The sequence below is a fragment of the Pezoporus occidentalis genome, unplaced genomic scaffold (assembly GCF_034315485.1).
Source record: "Pezoporus occidentalis ecotype Australia unplaced genomic scaffold, CSIRO_AGI_Poc_V1 ctg205, whole genome shotgun sequence".
Taxonomy (NCBI): Eukaryota; Metazoa; Chordata; class Aves; order Psittaciformes; family Psittacidae; genus Pezoporus; species Pezoporus occidentalis.
The window spans coordinates 725,712-747,878 of NW_026913911.1; the positions used below are offsets into that span (position 1 = coordinate 725,712).

Sequence of the window (22,167 nt, forward strand, 5' to 3'; positions counted from 1 at the left end):
AAGAAAGAATTAAACTGGGAACCAGTTCCCAGTCCTGCTTCAGGCTCCTCTTGGCAGGGGCTGAGAAACACCTTTTCCCTATTCCCCCCAGTTCTACCTCGAAAACCACCTCACCCCCTTCTAACATCACCATCTCCAACTCCTCAAATCTCATGTTTTCACACCCCTGACATCACGTACAGGGAAATGATGGTGCAAGCTCATTGCACGCTGGAGGGACATAGCAATGACTTCCCAAGCTTTTCCCTCCAGATGCAAAGGAACCGGGACACTACGTTCTGTCTGACATGAGACAACAGCACTGGATCTGGACACAGTTCTTTCAGCCAAGCCAGAAATAATGTAATGTGAACCCAAAGGGATTCTAAACACAGTTAGCGAGCTCCGCCAGCACCCTGGAACAAGATCAAGGAAAGCACCAGTATTTCCACGCTTATACCAGCATCACAGCAGGCTCTGCACAAACCCAGGAGCTGACCTATGGTGCCTACAGATAACAAAGACAGCAGGAAAGGGAGACTCATGTTTCCTAAGATGAAAATAAACACGTGCAAAGCCCCCCTGTCCTATCTCATACGATGCTGCAGGGATAACTTTAGATGTGGGGTTCCTTCGGCCCCAAGGACCTCTCCTCCCCTCCTCAAGCCTGAGACACGAAGGGCAAGTGTTCATTGCAGAGCAGATGAAAATTCCTGATAACCCTGACTTCATGCAATACCTGGCTCTCCTGTTTTTAACTTTTCTCTCTTCTGAACTGATGCAGCATCACTCTGACCATCCACAAACAGGGAGTTGCACCCAAACACTTTCAACCTGCAAGAAACCGCCACTAGAGACACACCAAATGCTCCAAACTCATGGACAATTCTACTGGAATAGTGTGATCATCCCCTGTCAGCAGAGGGAAGAGCTTCCTGAGATAGAACCTCCACCACACGTGACATGGTGTTGCAGCCACTGAAGCAGGAAGCAAAACTCATCCAAATTAAAAGCAAAGAGCGACTGTTCACAGCTGGAGCTGCTCCAAGACATGAAGGCAGCCTACAGTCCAACCACAGATGGTAAAGGAGAAACAACCCCATCATGAAGACCCTCACTCTCCTTCAAGGCCTAGTCTCTTCCTGGAGAAGTGAAGACCCCCATCACAGTATTCCAATACTTAAAGAGTAGCTACATGGAGGATGAAGGCTTTCTCTTTACAAGGAGCCACATGGGGAAGTGTCCTGGGTTCAGCAGTAGCAGTCATTACAAGACATTGGAGACATTACTAGCGGTAATGTCTCCAAGTTGCCACAGGAGAGGTTTCATCTCAATACAAGAAAGAAATTTCTCGCAGTGAGAACAACCATCCACTGGAACAACTTCCCTGCGGATGTGGTGGAGTCCCCAGTGCTGGAGGTGATGGAATGGATGCGATGGAACAGGGTGCCAGACCATCTCTGCTAGGCTTTCCTTACCACAAAAGACTGGACCAAATGATCTTTCAATCCCTTCTAACCTGGGCTGTTCTATGGTTCCACTATTCTATCCCAGAACCAAACAGCCCTTCCCTTTTACCCAGCATGATATTTACTCACAATGACAAGAGAGAGCATCAAAATGGTTTGAAAAGGACTTTCCTCTGCCAACACCATCATAGCGTCACCAGATCCACCAGCAACCAGATGGTGTGAGGGCTGGTGGGAAACATCCTTTAAAGAACTGAATCCTCCCTCTGATAAAAGCCTAAATCAGGGAATCCTCGTGTCTCTGCAGCTGTTAACTACCCTTTTAGTTCTTCTTCCTCTAAGCACATGTACAGCAGGAGACAGACTCTTCTCTACTAAGAGATGTTGACTCTGTAGTGCTCGGGGACCACGCTGGGGCTGGCCAGAGCTGGGCTATGAGGTGTTACTGCCCAACAAGCCTTCTGCAAAGCACCACCTGCTATTAAGGAACCCCAAAACAAACACCATCAGCATAAGCATACACACAAACACCGACGGATGAAAAGGGAAAGACGACTCAAGACCATTAGCTGGCAAACCCTGCGACCTGTTTCAACAAAGTCAAAGGCAATTATCCCGGATTTCTCACATCCAACCAAGCTAAGGGAATTAGAGGTAACTTGCTGTGACTTAAAGCAGGAGACAGCCAGGCGTCTGGAGGAGCCTGGCCTGGGTCTAGATGGTGCCAACAGTGGGTGCGTGAGATCTTCCTTGGTTTTGGGGGAGGTTCAGATCAATGTGGAAGGGACAGCAATGCCACACTGTTATGGTCAAGCTTTCATGATGAGCTTTACGTCCCCTGGATGCCAGGGTGCACAGAAGTGTTAATTATAAGTTGGGTTTGGTGGTTTCCCAGCTGGAGGCTGATGCTCCTCTTCCCCAGTCTTTGTTGCAAGCAGCGTGAAGAATGATCAGCCTTTGACCTTCTACAAACCAACCATGCTTCAGCTTGCAAGAGATCACACCGTTAGCTTACCAACGTACCGAGGCCTTTAAAAAGGTCATTTCATTGATTTAACTCCACAGCTCCTTTGATAAAGGTGATAAGAGGATCAGAGGAATGCAGCACTTGGGGTCTTCTATCCTCCCACCTAAACCCATCTGTACAAAGGGACAAGACGCTTCTAGTGGCACCAGAAAACACCCAGGTAAGACCTGGTCCTGCTCCATAAAAGCACAAGAGACAACTGAATTCAAACCAGTGCCAGTTCCCAGTTTGCCCATGCCTAAGCTTGCCCACAGCACATCCCCATCCCTGGTCGAGCAGCCCCTACTACCAGCCAACGGGTAATAGTTACAGAGCACAAAAGCCCGAAGAGTTTCCAGCATCAGCAGCCACAGACAAGTACATTCAAAATAATTTATTTTGGTGAGGTTTCAATTACGCCTTGTGGGAAATTAATACTGAAAGAGAAAGAAATACTCTAACCCATGAAGAGATGTGGGTTTCTAAGAAGAAAAGGCACCAGGAATTGGAACATCATGTTTGTTCGTTCACTTGTGAAAGACAGAGAGGGTAAAATTGTGGCCTAAGTGAAAGCAGGAGTAGATTTGTCACTGATTTCACTGGAAACTAAGATTTGCTCTAGGTATTGAGTGTACTTTGCATGAGGGGTTGGGTAACACCCGCAGTAACCTGATGTTGCACACGCCAATGGATCAACACACACAGGGCACAGGGAAGGTTAGTCTTATTTTAGCTGCTTACCAGACCTGTCTGCAAGAGAGGGATGGACATCTAGGAGTCACTGCAGATCCCAGAATGCTGTCCAGCCTGCTTGGACCTCTCTATAAGGCACAACAAGCCAAAGCTCAAGTGACCCCTCCAGGTCTCCTGGGCAGATGTTCCACCAGGGGTTATCCTTCCTCCTGAACACTCATGCTGGAGGGAGGAGAACTGATTCCAAGTTCCTCATCTCACATTTTAACTGGATTGATTTTGTGAGTTAAGGCAGAAACTTTATCTTCCTTCTCTTTGTTTTCTGTTTACTTATCTCTGCAAAAGTGAAACAGTTCTTGGAAAAAAGCATGAGAAGAATCTGGAAACATTTATGGCGGATAGGACAGTGTGTAATGGAGAAAGGCTTGAGACCTACACAGCCCTAATTTGTTCAGTTTGGATTATTTTCAGATTTGCATTATTGCCTGTTTATAGGCAATTGTATTTCTTACATCAGATTTCCAGGGGAAGGCCTCCAGAAAGGTTTTTGCCTGTGCTGTGTGCTCAGAAAGTTCTTCTGGTTTCCCATCTGCAACCGTTCATCGTTTATTCCGAGGAAAACTCCTGGCTTTTCACCTGCTTTGAAGTAATGCTGTAATTACATGGTTTGACTTTTCTACTGTCTCAGAAGATATTCACTCCAAGGGTCTCATTAAAATCTTTAACAGCTTTACCTGAGAAAATGTTGTTTCTGATTGCAGCTCATTTCCACGCTTACAGAGAAAAACCTCCCTTTCGGGTAAAATACGGCTTTGAGGAATCCACCTTCTCCTCCCAGCCTGCGACACAAAACCACATGAAGGAGCCACAAAAGGCTGTTGAGCTTCAAGAGACGTGATGCAAAGCAGCCCAAGAGCGAGGGTGGAGACGCCGAGGATTAGCACAGCGCATTACGGTGACAGGGTCTCGAGCAAGTTGCTCTAGTGGAAGGTGTCCCTGCCCATGGCAGGGGACTGGAACTGGATGAGCTTTCAGGTCCTTTCCAACCCAAACTATTCTATGTTTCTATGACTCTATGACAGTCTTGAAGATGGCTGGAAAGTCCCTACCCACTTCGTTCACACTCCTGCTGACTTTGATGGTGCAGGATTGTGGCTTTAGTCATTCACTGGAGGCTTGCCCGCAGAGAAGGCTACGTTGAATTCTAGGGAAATCCCAAGTTTCTCCAGCCATCACAAAACACTATGCAGTGCTGCTTGGAAAAAGAAAACCCAGCAAGGCATGAAAATGATTTGGTCCGAAACCACAGGGATTTCAATGTTTGGGAACAAAATCAGTTGGTTCTAGTGATAACCGCCCAGATGGGGGATTCTATGAATGGCCAAAAGAACAAGAGGCAACTCTGCCCTGCTGGATTTAGTAGCCAATCTGCACTCATGAAAATGATTATTTAGACTCATCAAATTCTCCACGCAGGTTCACAAGTTTGCATGGTGCTTTTCCAGAGAAGACGACCGTATTTCTACCCTCCAGATCCTACAATAAGACAAAGAGACAATACTGGGCAGCAGCCAAAAGAAATGAAAGAGCCTCGGAAGAGCCTTCTCCAGGGACCGCTATTGAATAACACTTTGCGTTTCCATTTAACCATCACAAAGGGGGATTCATTCCCCAAGCAAAGATGTCTCCTTTAGAAGCATCCCCTTGGTAGCCTCTCCGGCTCAGATCTTCTGTGGCCACAGCCAGACGGTGCACCCATTGCTCAGCTTAGTAAGGATGGAGTCTGGCTAAATGCTTGGGGTCAGTATCTGAGGTTACCTGGGCTGAATTTGGACTGCAAAGCTCGGGAAATACTCAGCTTGTAGGTAATTAGAAGCATTTTTGAAGCTATTATGGGGAGGAAAAGGTGGATTTGCTGATGGGAAAAGACCTTCTGCTCTGTGGTGGGGAGATGATAGCATTGTGCATTCAGGTACCCTTTGTATACAGAAATACCTTCTCTGCTGCTGCGGTGTGGGTGCACACAGCCTGGTGCATTTACCTGACTTAGCCTGCCTGACCCTCACTCCAAAATCAGGAGCTCTGAAGAAAATAGGAAGAAATAACATGGAAAATCCCAGTATCTCAATGGCAGGTCAGGATGCTTTAGTACAAGAGGTGAAGAGCTAAGAAGAGCACAGAAAAGAAACACAAAACCCCTAAACACAGGAAAGTGGGTTGAGAGGGGAGAAAAGCAGCAGTGCCCCAAATAAACCTATAGACAAATCACTCCTTCATCGATCCTATAGTATCAGAGGGGAAAAATTACTTCAGATGCCTCCGTTCTAGTAGAAAATGTTCCCAATTACTTGGTGGAGCAGGGATTTGCATCAGAAAGCTTTTGGAACAAAAGGGGTTAATGCTCCTCATCTGCAAATTCAGATACCTGCAGTGATCAGGGTCTGCCCAGAAAACGACTGAGCCCAATTTTCAGCTAAATACATCCCCACTTGGTGCCACCACCAGCCAGGACGTGATGCCCAGACACCCTGGTGAGGGGCACTGAGTGTTTTCCTCACTGGGGGGGGGTCCCACCAGTACAGATAAGCAAACCAGCGAAGCCTCTTTGAGCCCAGCTCTCAGGGTCCCCTCCTTGCCACAGTGCAAGAAAGCCACGCGAGTGGAACTGAACTGCTCCCGCTGTCCCTAAACGTGCTGGCATCACCTTCCCCGAGCGCTGCAGCCCGGGTACCAAACCTCAGCGCAGGGCCAGCACGCCACAGTTACTCTTCCTGTTCCTCAGCTGACGCCAAGTCCTCTGCAAAGTTGCATTTTTCCTTTTGTTTACCCATTAAAAAAGAGGTTTACACACACACACACACACACAAAAAAGAGGAAAAGAAAAAGGAGGTGACCTCTTGCTAACCCCAACTGGTCTACGAGAAGCTGCGGCTGCCTTCACCTCCGAGTGAACTTTCAGATTATCTCAGACAAGATTCACCTTGCGCTGAACTTGTACCCTGCGCGGCAGCACACAGTCACGTAACCTTGATTAAACAGTGCAGCGCGACGCCGCTATAAATTTAATGAGCATTATCGGCGCGCTTCCTCCCGTCCTCCTTGGGCAGGGGGAGCGGTGGAAAGGCCGGGAGCCCCTGCGAACCAGCCTGGAGCGCACCGGCACATGCAGGAGATGGAGAAGCAGCTATAGGAGGGAATAGGAGGGAGGCAGTGTTGTTCTCTGTGCCGGAGCATGCAATGAGTTGTGCAGGGGCTCTGTGGCAGCTCTCTACAAGTGCCCGACAGGAGGGTGGAGTGAGGAGGTGGGGGGCTCTTCTCCCAAGGAACAAGGGATGGGACAAGGTGAAACAGCCTCAAGCTGCCCCAGGGCAGGTTTACATAGGAGCTGAGGAACAATTCCTGCCCCAGAGGGTGCTCAGGCATTGGAACAGGCTGCCCAGGGCAGGACTGGAGTCACCGTCCCCGCAAGTGTTCACACATGGTGTAGACGAGGCCCTCAGTGCCGTGGGTTAGTGGTGGCCTTGATGGACTTGATCATCTTAAAGGTCTTTTCCAACGTGGTTTACGACTCTATGATTCCCATAGGAACAAGGGGCTCTGTGTGCCCGCTGTGAGCAGGGATAACCTGTGGTGGGTTTATATGGCTTTCTGCTCAAAAAAAAACCAAAAACCAAGAAAGAGCAAAAAGAAAAGAGCAACAAGGTGCGCTATCGGGTCTGGTGGCTCCCTTCACCCAGCAGGAAACCTTTGTCAGGCCATGGCCTCCTAAACTCTGGCTGCCCTCTTCACGCAGCGCGCCGCAGCCCGTCGCCGCGCTCCCATTTATTTCCAAGACGCAGGCGCGACGGGAGGCAGAGGCAGCCGCCTCTTCATCTCCCAGCTGACACGGAGGGAAAGGGAGAGCTCAGCATCCGCTGGCAGAGGTCACTCGGCCGGTCGAGAGGAGACCGTCTGGGCGGCGAAACAGAGACGCTCAAGTTCAAGTGCTTGAAATACCTTCCTTTCTTCGCGAGAAAAAACAAACCCCAACCCACTCTAAACTAAACTAATATATCCCCTGCTTTTCATGATAACTTCCTCCTTACCCTCGGTGGTTTTGTTTAGCAGATCTATTGTTCTCGGCGAGCCTTGCCCTGGGGTCCAATTTGACTGTGTTCTCATTTTTCCCCCTATGTAACTGATGCTTATTTCTTTAAGCTCTACTGTAAACAGAAAACACACTGCAGTGCCCTTGCCTGGCTTTGCAGGAGGCAGGCTGAGACCTGGAACTACTTCTTTGGGGTGGGTTCTTTTTTCTGTAGGAAACAAAAAGAGCAGGCTTGCTTGCTTTCAAGGGTTCAAACACCTGCGGGATGCGGGAGGGCAGCTGTGGTACCTGCGGGTGGTCCAAGCTCAGAGCAAGGACCACGTTGGCTCTGCTGCTGCTTTGCTGGATGAATGGCCTTTTCTGCTTATGAAGCTTGAAACATGCCACTTTCCTAATTATAGAGCTATTTAATATCCATTAGGAGCAGCAGATGAGGAGGTAAGCAGCATCATTTGGAGGTGGCATGAAGTTCTTCAACTCAAGATGAACAAGAAAGCCACCAGGCAGCATCCCCCTCGATGGGGTGGCACACAGGGAACAAATAGAAAAGATAAAACCTTTGCACAGGGGAACCCATCTTGGATGGTTCAAGGAACATAAAAGGAGATGGGGATTTGGGAAGGGTGGGCAATGGGAGCACCAAGATGTGGTTTCATGCTTCCCATCCTTTACTTGTCATGGGTTTGGTCCTCACCCAGAGAAACATCCTCGCCCCGGCAGACAGCAAAGGGGGAGCTTAAGTGATGCAAGACCAGCCCCTCCTGGCTCCATCCTCCTGTCAGGCACTTGTAGGGAGCCTTCTCTTCTCCAGACTGAACCCCTAAGGTCCCTCAGCCCTTGCCCACCACCCCTGTGCTCCAGGCCCTGCACCAGCTCCAGTGCCCTTCTCTGGCCCTGCTCCAGCACCTCAATGTCTCTCCTGTAGTGAGGGGGCCAGGACTGACCACAGGATTCGAGGTGTGGAGAAGACTTGCTCCAGCACAGCTCACAGGGGCCTGCCCAGAGAAGATGGATCCAGCATCACTGCTGAAGACGGTGGTGACACTGGGGTCTCTGCCCAAGGCAGAGGATGGCAAGGGCAGGAATGACGAGATGGAGGAGATGACCTTGGACATTGCCAGCTCCCCCGAGAAGGTTTGCTCAGCTTTGCAAACACACAGCTTCCAGAGATACCCCCCTGAAAGCACAGTCATTCCCTGTATCTAGCAGCATCACCTGCAAAACTAATTTAGTCCATCAAATAACCCAGCAATTTGGGTGGTTGATTAGAACTATTTTTATAAGGTCATGAGATTTATATTTCCAGAGTCTCAAATAGTGTTTGGAAAACAGCAAGAGCCATTTAGAATATTCTACAGAGAGGTGGACGCACAAGCAAGTGGATATTTAAACCAGCTGTGAAGACAAGACTGGTAGGAAACACTTGGCTAAAAGCAAACACTGAAATGAAATAACTTTGCAGAAGGTTAGAAATCAGTGAATTTGGTAATTCCCAACTTCAGGAAAATAAAGAAAATTGTATTTCTGTGGCTTTTAATCAATTACTATGGAAAATATAAAGATTAAAGTCCATTATTTCACATTATATTTTCCACCACACAGTAAAAAAGTCCCTTTTTTGGTTGAGTGGACACCACCAAACTTCCATTTGGGATGGCTCATCGCCCCTCTTAGCATCTAAGGCAGATTTTACACAGCGAGGCCATGAAATCACTGGACTCCAGCTGATGGTGATAGGTGAGCTGACGTTTTTTGAGGGTTTGCATACTCTGGACCCCAGGCTTTTTATGTCCCAGGACATAAATCACAGAATCACAGAACAGTTTGTGTTGGAAGGGACCTCAAACTCATCCAGTTCCACTACCAAGGGCAGGGACATTCAACACTTGCCTTAGGCATCCTGAAAATACCCAGGGTGATCACACTCCAGCTTCCAATAAATTAAACCTCCAAAACCTCACAAGGCACGCTTTCCTGTAACTAAATATGTTGGGATGAAAAGGCTGAGCATCAGGAGAGATCCCAGCTGAAGCAGCATTTCATCCTGCTATTGCATCCGCCGGGCTCGTGCTGCAGCCTTGGGCACAGGGAGACCCAGCAGGATTTATGGCTATTTGTTGTAGATAAAAAAACCCACAACCTTCAGAGGAATCTGAAAACAAAAGCAAAGGCTTTTCCTTACGTGGTGTCACACTAACCTCTGGATGGCCTTGCACTTATTGTCACAGCCTTGGAAAGGTATAAACAAAGGCAGATTTCGGATGCCAAGAGCCGGGTTAGGAGGGAAAGGCGAGGCTGAGAAATCCCCTTAGCATCGACATAGGGGGTAAATCCTGGGAAGAGATGTTTTATGATATGCACGCAGAGTTATCACCCTGTTATAGAGCAATTTGTGGAGAAAAAAGGCAATAGATGACGGCAAGGTCCCGGTGGAGCAGGGAATTTGATGCTCATGGCTGGGGTGGTGATGGGGACACAGCATGAGGGTTTGTGAAGGGAGAGAAAACAGCAGGAAATCCCTTTTGGGGTTAAATATGCTCTTTAAGCACACTGGTAGGGCTGCGAAGGGAGGGTTTGGGGTGTCTCAGTTGCTGAGATGGGATCCTGAAAGGTGCTGTCCTGTTTAAGGAGAGGTTGAACAGTGTGATGCCCGGAGCTGATGCTCCCCCAGCCCTGCAGTGGCCAGTCCCAGTGATCACCAGCATCCCCAAAGGCAGCTCTTTCTTTCCAAACTCTAGGGAATTTTTAAGGCGCCAGGAGAAAACTGCTCAGGAGATTTGGAGTAAATATGGGGAGAATACACCTGCCCCCCCCCCCAGTCAAACCAAACAGGAGTGGGGATGGGAGGGGAATGAAAGAGAGGGAGGTAAAAGGGAAAAAGCAAAAGAGAAAACAAGAAAAAAAAGGAAAATTAAACAAAAAATAATAAAAGCTAAAAACAAAAAAGGGAAAAAGAAAAAGAGAAGAGGAAAAAGAAGAGGAAGAAAAAAAAAGGAAAAAAAATTGAAAAAAAGGAAAGAAAAAAGGAAAAAAAAAGAGGAAAAAGGCAAATGAAAAAAAAAAGAAAAAAAACCTAAGAAAAAACAAAAGGGAAAAGTAAAAACAGAAACAGGGAAACAAGGAAAAAAGGGGAAAAGAGAAGACAACATAAAAATAATAGCAATAAAAAAGAGACATAGATTTCATGTAGAAGTGAAGAGGGATTTGCCAGAGCAGATAAAACCTTATACACAGAACCCACAACACAGAATCACAGACTGGGCTGGGTTGGTAAGGACCTTAAAGCTCATCTAGTTGCACCCCTCTTCCATGGGAATCTGCTCAGGGAACTGCCATCCACATTCCATCCCCAGACTTCTGGTTCCAGGTCTGACAGAGCCATTAACTCAGCATGTGATGAAACTCCTCCAAACCAGTAAGACCCTCAAGAATGGTCCAGTTTACACGACATTGCCACACTCAAGCATAAGGTAAACATGCCTCAGCTCTAAGTCCAGCCTTAGCAGCCTTGCTTTTAAGCCCAGCATCCTTTTTCCTGGGCAATTTCAGCCCAAAACAAAGGCGTTGGCACAATACAAGACCAGGACGTGTTACTCCAGGGTTTACCTGCAGGTACCCGCATTTCCTTCACCATTTTGCTGCTTCATTCACCTCTTTGCAGGAACAGGCAGCCAGGCCAAGCCGTCTGCTCACCCTTTCCTGTGCTCAACACTGAGGAAGGATAAACCAACACGGATTTGTCTCTATTTACACCAAACTGTTTGCTTTCTTCTTTCCCCTTAATTTGATTATTGTTTGATAGGAACATAAAGCAGAAGCCCAGCAGATCGACGCCAGAGGCTCCCAACCAAAGGGCTTCTTGCAAGCTTCCTTTCGGTTGCCGTAACGTTTCTGTGGGGTTATGAACTCCTTAAACAAACAGCTGAGGTCATTGTTAGCTAAAAAAAAAAAAAAAAAAAAGGGGGAAGAAACTATTTAAAGAAATAAAAAAGCCAGAGCGGAGCTGGGAGCTGAGGTGGTGCACGGCAAAAGCTACGGCAAAACCATCAAAGAATCATGAATCTTGCACACACTTTCCATCTAGCAGCCCAAGGCACTCTCTCACGTTATTGAGATGGCAAAACCTGGGCTTAGAAGACTCAGAACTGGACTTTAAACTCTCAGCATTCTGAGGGTCACCGCTCAGAAGAGGAACTTGTGGTGGCAATAATGCTGTCCCTGCCAATCTGTTGATCTGGTATTGCAAGATAAGAGCAGTCCCAGCCCCTTCAGCATTCAGGAAGCAGCACTGGAAGGGCAGAAGATGGTTTTTGAGATACTTCGTCCTCCAGTCAAGTTTGAGCAGAAAAAACATTAGCAAAGCAGCACTGGCGCATTAGCCATTTACCACAATCATATATCTCATAATCACTTAAATCAGGTATTCAAAACACTTTTTATCCCCCCAAATCAACACTAAACCACTCTACTTCTTCCTCAACAGGAGAAACCTTGCAAGAGCTGTATGGCATCCTGAGGACAGGTCCAAGCCACCGAGCAGAGGGTGACAGCATTAAGACAGCTCATCTCCTAAGCAAATACCATCACAAGGTTTCCCACTGGCAGGCCCAGACATCTGCAAGTGAAGGCTCGTTTTGTGGGTGAACAGGGTATTTTAATACTTCCCAAGAACTGCAAAGCTTTGGTTCCAGAAGGAAAGAAATTCTGCAACTGGGTACTAATGAAGGGAAGGTATGAAAGTAATGAAAGTAACTGGGTTTGTGGGGCTGAAGCTGGTGTCCTCAGCATCTTCCACCCAACTCCTTCAGGAGATGCTTATTTCCAGCAGAAACATCCACATCCACCTGCAACCACACCAGTTGCACCCATGGCAGAAAGCACCACACAGTTAAAGCACTGAGTGGCAATAGGAAAAGGGATGTAGGAAAGGAAAGGGAAGGACAGTGTTATTATGGGAGGGAAATAAATCACTAACAAGGCGTTCATCAAAGCCAGAGGATTCCTCAGTGACCCTATCAAAGGCAATGAGCATCAATAAATTCAGACAAAAGGGATACAAGCACACTGCAACGGCAAGAGGCAGAGAGGCCTCTTAACCTGAAAATGTACAGTCAGAAAGCAGAGTCTGCCTGGCTGTCTCTACACCCAACCTCTTCCCATCTCTTGATCCATATGGGATAGAATTACTCGTACATCCCCGGAGGCAATCACATGCAGGGTTTCATTTCCAATTGCCAGCGATACTACAGTTTCCACTCAGCAGGATTGCTCTCACCCTTTGGTGAACTTCATAGTTTTGGAGAACCAGCCCGGAGTCGGCAGTTGCTGTCTCCCCAGAGGTTTGCTGTAAATCATACATGAAGAGCAGGATTCCATCCCTAACACCGCTCACCTTCACCTACAGCAGATCCAGCAGAGACAACCGAGAGGCACAACCCCAGGAGAGGAGGATTTTGCTGTTCAGCGCTTCTTGAACCCCTGAAACCTTCAGGCAAAGTCAAAACTCTGCAATGAAATCCCTGTTTATATGCTGCTGCTCATCTCTTTGCTGCTAACAAGCCTCTCTCCGAGCCTCATTTTTCATTCTTGCCTTAATGCTTTCTCCCACACTCCTTCCTCTTGCTTCGTGATTTTCCTCTCTGAACCACCAGCTGTGTCTGATATTCTTTTCTCTTTAAAAAGGGCTTCTTTTCTGAAGCCCCCCCCCCCCCCGAGACAGAAGCATGAATAAGTCAGGCAGTGCATCCAAAAAGAAAGGAAAAATTAAAAATAAATAAAAGCCAAGCAAGCCCATGGCATGGGCTGAGCTTTCCTTGAGCTCAAATACGAATTTTTCATGACATCTCATCACTTATTTAGGCTGTGGGTGCGTGACCTTCTGCATATCACTGTACTCCATCGACAGACGAGGAACACCTCTGCACACCTACACCCTCACCCAGGCGCAGAGGAGGCAGCAAAGCCTCTAGGAAACCCCATTCTGCTTGAAAGCAAGCACGTTTAAAGAGTGGATCGTACAACGGATGTACAGGACCTCTGAGTTTAGTAAAAATCGAATGGATAAAACGCCAATCGTGTGAATTGAGACAGTTTAGAAAGAAACAGGACATGGCCTACAGCAAGCTGCTCTAGTGGAAGGTGTCCCTGCCTGTGGCAGGGGGTTGGAACCGGACCAGCTTTAAGGTCCCTTCCAACCCAAACCACTCTGTAATCGCAGGGATGGAAATCACATGGGTTATTAATCACCTGCCTGCTCAATGGCTTGATCTAATGCCTAAAGCAGAAGTGAAAAGACGATGTGATGGGCAAGAGGGAAACCAGCGCTGCTTTTAGGAGCCCAGAGAACCCCAAGCTTTTGATATGCTCCTCCTCCTGCACCACAGATGTGTACAAGGTTAAATATCACGGTGAGTGTCCAACCTGCTCCAGGAGGGAGCCTCCAGAAGGGCTCCAGCAGCAGTTCTTCACCTCACCTGAAATGACCTCATGGTCACAGCTGCTCCATGCAGGGCAGCGCAGCTTCCTCACCCTGTACGGACATAGGAAATAACTAAAAGGGAAGGAAAAAAAAAACCAGCTTTCTGCAGACTTTGATGAGGTGCCTGTGCACCCCCCCCTGCAAAACCCTTTGGTGGTGAAGACCCTGCACAGGAGAAGGGGCATAAATGGATTTGCAAAGAGTATAAAGAAGCCACAGGAAATACCGCGGCACAGTCGTTATCATACACGGGGATGATGCTCTTGTGGGTGAGCTAAGCCCTAAAACGCTCCAGGAGATAAAAATGAGCAAATAAAGCCCAGCCTTTGCTTCAGAGATGCTGAAAACCGGCAGCTCCTTTAACAAATAAAATTTAATTAGACCACGGGGGAATTCAGTATCAAGTCATTTTCAGAGTCAGCCAGGGGCTTATAGAAAAGACCATGGCCTAACTCCTAACAAGTGTTTCAGTGAGCAGCACATTCAGCAAGTGTGGCTTTACATAAATTCATGTGTGTGATTGACTGACTTTCATACAAGGATGGGCCGACCCTGCTTGAACCTCATCCCATCTATAAAACCCCCTTCCCACTGGATTCTCTGGGTGTAACAAAGCGTGAGCTCTCAGTGCAGTCCCTCTGTAGGGAGAGCGCTTGCTGGACTTCCCTCTCATCCTATTTCCATGAAACTTGAAGTAATTTAATAACCCTCCACACTTTATGAAATTTTCTGAACTCTTTTGATGAGTTCAGAAAGTGCTGGGAGGAGCAGAGGGGGAAATACATGGGCAAAACTCACAGGCACTGATTGTCTGGGTCTTCATTTCCTTTGGAAAGCATTAGAGTAGATATAGGATTATATGATAAGATATTGTATCATATTACAGAGTCATAGAATCCCAGACTGCTTTGGGTTGAAGGGACCTTAAATCCCATCCAGCTCCAACCCCTGCCACGGGCAGGGACCCCTTCCACTAGAGCAGCTTGCTCCAAGCCCCTGTGTCCAACCTGGCCTTGAACACTGCCAGGGATGGGGCAGCCACAGCTTCTCTGGGCACCCTGTGCCAGCGCCTCAGCACCCTCACAGGGAAGAGCTTCTGCCTAAGAGCTCATCTCAGTCTCCCCTCTGGCAGGTTCAAGCCATTCCCCTTGGCCTGTCCCTACATCCCTTGTCCCAAGCCCCTCTCCAGCTTTCCTGCAGCCCCTTCAGGCACTGGAGCTGCTCTCAGGTCTCCCCTTCAGGAGCCTTCTCTTGTCCAGGCTGCCCCAGCCCAGCTCTCTCAGCCTGGCTCCAGAGCTGAGGTATGCATGTCCCAGGCAATCCTACACATAATTCAGCATCCTTCTTGCCAAGAGGCACCACAAAATAGAAAAAGAACAGGTTCAGGATGGAGAGACAGTGTAAGAAGCTACAACTGCAGGAGAGTGCAAGAAATGAAGGGCACAGAAGCATTTCCAGCTCAGGATTTTAAGAAAAAAGGAGATGAGGGAAGATTATAGAGTGTGTGCTGGGAGAACAGGTGCACACCACATGTAATGGGAGAGGAACCACATGCAGCTCCCTGGGGGCTTAATGAAGCAGCAAATATTTTATTAAGAGAACTGAGGAGGATGCTGCCGCTGCCACAGCCACAGTCACGGACTTCAGCCACTGAAGGGATTCAATGAGACAGATTTATTGCAATAATTAATATTAATTCAGATCTAGGATCAGAAATGGGATGAACTGCCTATTTTATTTTTTGCAATAACTTGCTTGGAAGCAGCAGCAAAGAAGAAAAAAAAACAAAGCAAAATGCCCAATTCATCTCAAATCTACGCACAAAACTCATTTAACGCTGCGAAACGGAGCGAGCCTGGAGTTCTGAGTATAATTTAAAGGCAATAAGGATCTGACCCATCCTTTGTGGTTTCTGGAGTTTGAAGGGACTTCGTCTTCCCCAGCCTGCCTCCATGTGAGCATCCCGCTGGAGGCTGGGCAAAGGGGAGGGCTCACATCTCTCATTACTCTTCCCCCCCAAGGCCTCACTGTAGAGTTTACAATTTAATTTTCTGCATTTGTAATCTGTAGCCCTTGTGTATATAATGTCTAATGAAAAAGGCCTTTTTTAAATTAACATGGTATTTGGGAGGAAAAAAACACCCAAGCCATGTGTTTCTATTTCATTATCGAACTACATTTATAAAGAGAAAAAGTACTCGAGCTGAGGGCGATCGGATTTAGTTGGCAGGGACACAGGACGGTCAGAAAACATAGATATCCTTATGTAGATGTCTGCACAACATCAAAATGCCTTTGGGTACAACTTTGTTCTTGCTCAAGTTAATAAACCCCTCCATGACTCAGAGCTCGGGGCATCGGCTGCTTGTGTATCCACCACGCTCTTCTCAACCTCTTCCTCTCATCCCCCAAGTGCTGACCCCAGGATTCACTCTCCTGCTGACGACACATGAAATGTGGATCTGTTGGATAAGCTTTCCACTTTCACCTTTCCAACTTCTTCCTTTACGGATGGGTTCCTCAAGCAAAAGAGGCTTACACGGTTATTCTTCATTCAATTTAAGACTTATGAGAGCCAATCCTTAAGCCCTCCCTAAAACACAAACTGGTTAGTAGCGACTTCACACCTGTCAACATAGAACACTCTATTTCAATTGAAAGGGACCTAAAATGATCATCTAGTCCAACTGCCTGACCACTTCAGAACTCATCAAACACCTCCTCAATACCAACATGCTTGGGGCATCAATCACCTCTCTAGGAAGGCTGCCCCAATGTTTGGCCACCCTCTATACAGAAATGCTTCCTACTGTCTGGTCTAAAGCTCCCCTGCTGCAGCTTTGAACCATTTTCATGAAGAACATGGAGAACCACAGAGTATCTGGGGCTGGAGGGATCTCTGAAGACCACTTGGCTCCTGCTCAAGGCATGGGAGCTGGAGTGACTTGCTCAGAGTATTATGATGGTAAAGCATTGGAACAGGTTGCCCAGAGAAGCTGTGGCTGCCCCATCCCTGGCAGTGTTCAAGGCCAGGTTGGACACAGGGGCTTGGAGCAAGCTGCTCTAGTGGAAGGGGTCTCTGCCCGTGGCAGGGGTTGGAACTGGATGAGGTTTAAGGCCCCTTCCAACCCAAACCACTCTGGGATTCTATGGTCATCAGTTGGGTTTTAGGTATCTCCAGAGATGTGGGCTCCACAACTCCTCAGGACAATTACCTTCCCTATTTACTCAAAGCAGATGGCCAGCTAAAGAAGACAAGACCATACAAGAAAAATGCTCAAGTCCTATTAGACACTAGAGAATCCAAACAAGTGTAAGCTGCCAAAACCAGCCTTCCTAATGATGCCATTCCCAGGAGAGCAGTGTTTCCCCTGGTTCAGATATTTATCAGGGTTGGAAAAGATGCTTGGCAGATCAACTGCACATCCTCAAGTGGCCATCAAATCAAACTCTTCTCCGAGAAGGCTCCCACTGCCTTTTTCAAACCACTTTTCTCCCTACTATTTCTCAGGGATACACACTTTTACATCTTATTCTCCTTCCTTTTGCTACCATTATGTCCTCCGGCTTCAGGCTTTTCCTCATCCCTATTGCTTAATTTTCTTAGTCCCAGCACCTCAGCGGCAGGAAGCCGTGCTGTTTTCCTTATTAATCAGAAATCTCTGGCACTGACCACAAGAAAAGCCTCCAAGAACACTGAACTTTCTGGTTCAACGCATTTCATCACAATAGAGCTACCAGCATGCCGAGTTGATTTAGTTTTGCAATTTTCTGTGGGAATACCTTCCAAGCGCTAGTCTTGGCCTCCAGAAATCCACTGCCACACTCAGAGACACGTCAGGAAAGTCCCAGAAAAGCAGTTGTGTTTTTAGGAGTTACTAAATTCCTCAAAAGCACCGGTTAACCCATTGGACTGAGTGTGCAGTGTTTGAAGCTGGGGATGGGGGGGGGGATGCTATTTCCATCTGAATCTTGAACATCTATCATTAAATGTCATCATGAAGGAAGTCCACAAGCCTGGAAAGCACCTACCACGATCTCAGCTAGTGTCCCAAGCTGGGAACAAGTTGCTCCTTCAAGCATCCTCCTCTGCACTAACAGCTCACCTGCTATTTACGGTGTTTATTATTGCGAGGCTGATCTATGTATGAGCTATCGCACCTACACTTCCTCAGGGGAGTCCAGACAGGGACAAATCCAGCCCTTCTGGTGTCCCCTCTGAACACAGGGCTGCTTCTCCAGAAAAGAGCGTTTAAGCGTATCAAATAATGTGTCTTCTGTATTCCCAGAGGGGCTATCCTAACAATTAATACAATCTGAGCACCCCTCAACAACTTTAACCATCACCCCTCCATCACATCCTCTAGGACTGTCATTATATTCCATCTTTTTTCTCAGTTGATTCATACCTTCAAGGCTGGAGGAAATAGGTACAACTGGGTGCACCTGGGCTAAGCAATAACAAATGCAAAGGCAAATTCCTGATAGAAGAGGGCAAAGAAGCAAAGGTGGAGATGGAGGAGGGCGAATCTTTAGCTACCGACACTGCACCGTGATCAAGAGAACAGCTGTAACCATAAGGTCATAAACCACATCATAAAACACAAAGTTTATCCATAGGCAGCTACATCCACCCATTTCCACCCATTTGAAGTTAAGGAGCTTAATAAAGGAGGTAAGATAAAAAATCACCATCAGTGTAAAGGTGGACAGCTGTGGCTGAGAGATGCTCCTGGCTACGAATTCAACGCATTTCCCAAGGCGTAGGGCCAAAATCCATCCTTAATCTTCCCAAAATAAATAACAATCATCTCATTTAACCTTATTATTCCCCAGCATCTCGAGGTGAACACCTCAGAGACACGGTCCCCTGGCACACACTGACTCCACTGTAAGAGTTTCAGGGTCTGAGCTCTGAGTTTCCTTGATTGTTATCAGGGTTCACTCAGCCTAACATTATTTCAGGACTGCCTTTGGTCCTTCATCCTGTTTCAACACTGGATCTGACCTCGCTGCGGCGTGAACTGTAAAGTGAGTGCTCCTCCGAGGTTACGGCCGTGGGAGGGTGGCTGGCAGGGCCGTAAGTAATCCATTTTTCTGCTGCAGGGCTCATGTAATTCTATTCAATGCAATTTATTAATTGTTCTCCCAGCATCTTGGAAATGCTGTGTATCACTTTCAATGGGAGTTATGCAGAGGGCACAAGGGACTGCATCCCAATGGGGAAGAAACCGCACGCTCACGGCACTGCTATTACCTGCACGGAGACCCCAAACATTAAAGGTATTTTTACCCAGCACAAAGCACACTAAGATGATGCTAAGATACAGTTATCATTTTCAGTGTTCTCACCCAAATCCTTCAAGCTCTGGATTCTTTAAGAAAGAAAGAAACAGAAAAACCAGCACAGCTGGGAGGAAAGCACATTTTTGCCTTACCATAGAAAGCCTCCTTTTCCCTCCCATGTTCCTTTCTGAATTCCCCTTTGGAAGAGTTAGGCAGCGTTTTAAATTCAGCCATGTCAGCTTTGATTTACCGTGGCAGCAAACTGCTATTTGTTAAAAAAATAAAAAGCCAACTTTGTCAGGATTCAAGCTCCCATCCCTTCCAGTTAAAGAGTCTTTACCTTCATTACCTTGTTCTCACTTGGTTGGACAAAAGAAAAAGCAGTTCTGAGTGGGTTTCTCTCTCTTCATTTTTTCTTTCTACTGGTGTTCAGCTCATTCATCCTCTCACCACCAAGGAAAGTATCACCATTCTTTCTGGTTTTGCAGGGCCTCAGCCACTGATCTCTGCCTATGACACTCTCTCCTTCTGTTCTGCATTACAACTCAAAGCTGCCTCTCTGCATTGACAACTTGCTTGTGGTGTTTCCACGTGCCATTAAGTAAATGGAATTGATAACTCGGTTAGAGAGGAGATTAAGACAAGGCTTTTCCTCTCAGAGAAATACCCTTCAGGACCAAGAAGCCTGCAAGAAGAACAGAGATGGAAAAGAAAAGCAATGACCTCTCCTCCACTCTGCTGGTGATGCTGCTTTGGGTGATGCCCTACTCCCAGGGCATAAAACACAGAATCCCAGCCTGCTTTGTGTTGGAACGGATCTCAAAGCTCCTCCAGCTCCAACACCTGCACGGGCAGGGACCCCTTCCACTGGAGCAGCTTGCTCCAAGCCCCTGTGTCCAGCCTGGCCTTGAACACTGCCAGGGATGGGGCAGCCACAGCTTCTCTGGGCACCCTGTGCCAGCGCCTCAGCACCCTCCCAGGGAAGAGCTTCTGCCTAAGAGCTCATCTCAGTCTCCCCTCGGGCAGGTTCAAGCCATTCCCCTTGGCCTGTCCCTACAGGCCCTTGTCCCAAGCGCTTCTCCAGCTTTCCTGCAGCCCCTTCAGGCACTGGAGCCACTCTAAGGTCTCCCCCTCAGGAGCCTTCTCTTGTCCAGGCTGAATCAGCCCAGGTCTTTACCCCACATTTAAATCCTGCATTTAATCCACAGACTGTTGGAGAAGAAGGTTCAAACCTCATGAGCCTGTGGCACGAGCTCAGCTCCTCCTTTGCCATGAATTTCCACTTGTGCTAAAGGCACCCTGATGTGCCCTGGGATGCTTCACTGCAGCTCTAGTCATCGGTTCCCTCCTCATCTTGACTCCCTCGGCCTCCTTCTGTTTTTGCAGGCTAAGCAAGCATTTCAAAACACACCATGCTGTTGTTTATGAAAACTAATCTTGCTTCTAATGGCCTCTTTTGCCACGCACTTTTTGCTATGATTTCATACCCAATATTTTGGTCCATACAGATGTCTTAAATTTTCTTCCGAGTTTATTTATTGATCATATGACATTGATAGGATGTTCCGGAGATAACTACAGACCAAAAGCAATTAACCCAGCGGTGAACTTCAGTTCCGAAAAGCAGCAGCAAATAATCATGTGTGCGACTGGATGCAAGAGTTTTGCAGTCATTCATGATCTTGTTTTACCCAGTCGTTAATAATAAATCAAGATTGCTCCTCAGCAGGCTGAGTCCTTCAGGTTGATAAGCTTCAAAGAGCTTCCCCGATGGACATGCCACCATATGACACCACTGCGTCTATCTGAGCACGTCGCTTACACTGGGAGCCAACAGCAGGGCTGAACCCAGGTCACTGCCCCTAGGGAACAGCTTCATGACACGTTTCTGCTCAAGCAGGAAGGTCAAGGAGAAATTAAAGTATAACCAGCCCCATAGAAGCCCAGCCTGGTTTGGGTTGGAAGGGACCTTAAAGCTCATCCACTTCCAACCCCTGCCACGGGCAGGGACACCTTCCACTACAGCAAATTACTCCAAGCCCCATCCAACCTGGCCTTGAACGCTGCCAAGGATGGGGCAGCCACAACCTCCTTTGGCAAACTGCTCTAGTGCCTCACCACTGTCACAGTAAAGAATTTCTTCCTTATATCTAACCTAAATCTTCCCTGTTTAAGTTTGAGAAGCTCCATGTGCTGGTGGAGCTTCCCAGCGGTGCTGGGGAGCTTGCAGGGCACCTAGGCTGCAAACCAGCTTCATGACTCAAGTTCACGTGATGTGCTCTGTGTGGTCCAGATCACCCGGGGGGTCAAACACTGCTGATCTCCTCAATCCCACCCCCCCCAAATCACTATCTGAATTAACTTTCTAGCCACCTCCTATCAGGAACACATCCAGGATGCCTGAAGGTCGCTCAGCCTTTCCCCCGCGTCGCTGGATGTTCACATATTCCCTTTTTTCCTTCTCTCTCCAAAGTCTCTGAAATATAAATTACTTTCCCAGAAGAAATGGAAACTTGATCATTAAAATTAGATAACTGACAAACTTGCAGCCAGGGCTGGGGCCTGCTAAACCCAAAGCCAAGATCAATCTTGTGAGGAGGGAAAACTGTCATTTAATCGATAGCCATGGGCAACCTATTACTCTGCTCCTTGACATAAGCTCTTGCACAGTGTGTTAACATGGTTGAACACAGAGACCTTGCCCAGCACAGGCTTGGCTGCTACTGGGAATACTTAAGATGATACCATCTGCTAGACCTTTAATGCCGTGGTGACATTTTAGGTGACCGATGAAGGGTGGAAGTGTTTAATTTAGGACACTTCCCGGTACAATATTAGCAATAGGGGATCCCACAGATAAGTTACACTTCTGGGAGATCTTTTCCCCTTCTCCTTTTGCTATCCGACAGGACAAAGGGGCCTTTATGGCGTTTTTAGCAAGTCTGTTTATTTAGCACATATTGTGGCTGATCCACTGTTGAACTATCATCCATTTCCCTCCCCTGAGAGATGCTCAAAGGAGCAGCAAGTAATCAACTTTAAACAAAAAGGCCATCTAAATATACAAAAAAGGAGGAGAACAATAGCAGCATTAATTATAAACCAGGCAGGCGGGTTTCCAAGGGGAATTCATATGCAGGGAATTTGTTTCTGCACAATTTATTTCTCT

The 22,167-nt window shown here is 47.4% G+C and overlaps 1 protein-coding gene across 6 annotated transcripts in view; it reads right to left on the reverse strand.

Annotated features, from left to right (window-relative positions):
* Positions 1 to 22,167, reverse strand: part of EXOC6B (exocyst complex component 6B) — a 293,471-nt gene that overhangs the window by 9,979 nt on the left and 261,325 nt on the right. Inside the window, exon 22 of one of the 6 annotated variants that reach the window (XR_009964822.1) lies at positions 17,745 to 17,818. The exons of the other annotated variants lie outside the window; for them this stretch is intronic. The gene's annotated coding sequence lies outside the window, so the exon portion shown is untranslated. The remainder of the gene's footprint in view (positions 1 to 17,744; positions 17,819 to 22,167) is intronic. 6 annotated transcript variants of the gene reach the window in all.